The sequence below is a fragment of the Echinops telfairi genome, unplaced genomic scaffold (genome assembly GCF_000313985.2).
Source record: "Echinops telfairi isolate 266 unplaced genomic scaffold, ASM31398v2 ScPeMD7_7427;HRSCAF=8465, whole genome shotgun sequence".
Classification (NCBI taxonomy): domain Eukaryota; kingdom Metazoa; phylum Chordata; class Mammalia; order Afrosoricida; family Tenrecidae; genus Echinops; species Echinops telfairi.
This window is the reverse complement of record NW_022111327.1, coordinates 5,702,767-5,705,685: the sequence shown is the minus strand read 5'-3', so window position 1 is coordinate 5,705,685 and position 2,919 is coordinate 5,702,767.

Sequence of the window (2,919 nt, the reverse complement as noted above, 5' to 3'; positions counted from 1 at the left end):
AGTTTGAGGCAAAAAAACACCATGCCTCTCTTGCCCCATTCACCTTACTCACCTAATCTCAATCTGTGTGACTTCTTTTTGTTTCCTCAAATGAACAGGGGAATGAAAGGCCAGCAATTTGAGGAGGTGGAAAAGGTGAAGGATAAAACAAGGGAGGTGCTGTCATCCATCCAAACAGATGAGTTTGAAAAATGTTTCTAAGAATGAAATTGCAGATTTGACAAATGTATTAAGTGTACTGGAAAGTACTTTGAAGGTGATAAGGTTGTTGTGCTAAAGAATTTAAATATATAGCTTTGAAAAAAATCCCATTTTGGGGGGTACCCCCTCATACCTTTCATATCATATGCAAGTAAAATCTTGGCAAAGATCATCTGACAACAGTTAAAATAATACATTAAAGGGAGCCACCAAAGATTTGGGACAGATTCAGAAGAGGAGGTGGAACAAGGGATATCATCACTGATGTCTGATGGATCTTTACTGAAAGCAGAGCACATCAGAAAGATGTTTACTTGCGTTTATTGACTATGCAAAGTGACTATTCACTGTGTGGATAATAACGAAGTATTGATAACCTTGAAAAGAATATGAATTCTTGAACACATGAACGTGCTCATGCCAAACTTTTACTTGGATCAAGAGGCAGTTGTGAGAACAGAACAAGGGAATACTGCTTTGTTAAAATCAGGAAAGGTGTGCAGGGTGCAAGGTTGTAACCTCTCACCATACTTATTCAATCTGAGCAAATAATCAGAAAAGCTGTGTTATGTGAAGAACAATGTGGTATCAGGATTGGAGGAAACCTTATTAACAACCTGAGATATGCAAATGACACAAACTTACTTGCTGAAAGTGTGGAGGACTTGTAGGATTTTCTGATAAAGGATTGCAGCCTTCAGTATGAATTACAATTCAATGTAAGAAAGACCCAAATTCTCACAACTGAATCAATGGGTACAATCATGAGACATGTATTAGGGAATAAAGTTGTGAAGGAGTTTGTCTTCCTTGAATCCAGTTAATACTCCTGGAAATAGCTCATGGTAAAGTAGAGACGAAAGCCCTCAGTCAGGTAGATTGACACAGTGGCTGCAACAATGAGCTCAAACCTAGGAGCAATTGTGTGGCTGGTGCAGGACCAGTCAGTCTTTTGTTCTGTTGTGCACAGGATCTCTATAGGTCAGAGCTGACTCAATGGCATCTAGCAACAACAATAAAGTGGGTGTGAAGGAGCCCTGGTAGCACTGTTAGGTAAGCTTTTCACTGCTAACAGTGGTGTAAAACCACCAGCTGCCCTGCAGGAGAAAAGTAATGGGAAAGAGACAACCATATGAGAGTGAAGTATACATAGTTTGATGAAGGTAAATGATGACACTAAAATGTATTTGAGGGAAAAAATGACCTGTTGATCATTTTTTTGCCATTTATAACTATGAAACAACAGAAATTATACCCAAAATTTATGTACAACCACCTATGTATGTACACACGTGAGGGAGCTTCAAAAATTTAACAGGAAAATTTCATTGTCTTTAATTTCATTTTCCACTAACTTTTGTAGCCCTCTAATGTATGTGTATAGGCATGTAGGTGTGAGTAAATATATTTTTATCCATAGATGTTGTTGCTGTGTTGTTTGGTGCTATCAGATCACAGAATGAAACACTGCTCTGTCCTATGCCATCCTCACAATTGTTGCAATGTTCGGGCCCATTGTTGTAGCCACGGTGTCATCCCATCTCGTCAATGGCCTTCTTTTTTTATGCTGACTTTCTATTTCACCAAGCATGATGTCCTTTTCCAAAGACTTGTCAATCCTGGTAACATGTCTAAAATATATGAGACAAAGTCTCATCATCCTCATTTATTTTTTAAACGTTTTATTGGCATATAAGTTACATATAATACAATTCAATAGTTCAATCATATTACAATGAGTTGTACAATCATCACCACCATCAGTTTCAGAACATTTTTTCTTTCTTATACTCATTGTTATTATCTCTCCACTTCCCCCAACTTCCCCTGTCATAACCCCAGAAAACCATTAATCCAGTTACTGTCTCTATGGATTTAGCTATCCCGGATTTCATATACAGACAAACTGTTCTCCCCTCAAAAAACCAAAAACCTAACAACAGCAAAGTAAAACAGAAGAAAACCTCAATCAAAAATAAAGCAGAAAATGTTAAAACTAGAACAAATTTAAAATAAGGTGTTACATTTTAACCTTCCTACATCTGTAATAATCCACTTCCCAAAGAATTCTGCATGATAGCAAGGCTAGGCACATCCTTAGACTATGGTCAAATGAAATTCACCAGAGCCTTAATCCCCATCACTTAAAAAAAACCAACTTTAACATAGGAAGATCAAATGATAAAGTATTACATTCTAACTGAACTACACCTGCCATAATTGACTTTACAATGTTCTCTGATAACACGCCTATTCACATCCCTGGACTCTGGTCAGATGGGTGTCACTGGAGGCTAAATCCTTGTGGGGACCCTGCCCATGAATTTTGAGCTTCCACTGTCAGCCATAGCGTCCTGAAAAACAGGCGTTCACAATGGTATCTCTGATACCATTCCCTGCTTTGGATTTTATTATTTATAATCCTTGGATCACACAGGGCGGTGTGCTTCTTCCATGTGGCCTTAGTTGATGCATCAGTTAGATGGCTGCATGTTTGAAGACAAGCCTTTAAAACCCCAGATGTGCATTTCTGATAAATGCACACCATCTGATTTCATCATCTCACTTTGCTACAGCACCCATATTGTCAGTGAGCAATATGAGTGAGCGTCAAGCAGAGCCATGTCATAAGAACTAATTAGTATTAGATTGGGGCTAGAGTTGAGTACTAGCCCCAAATCCATTCTTTATCTCTGGTTTATATATGATTTTGGTTCA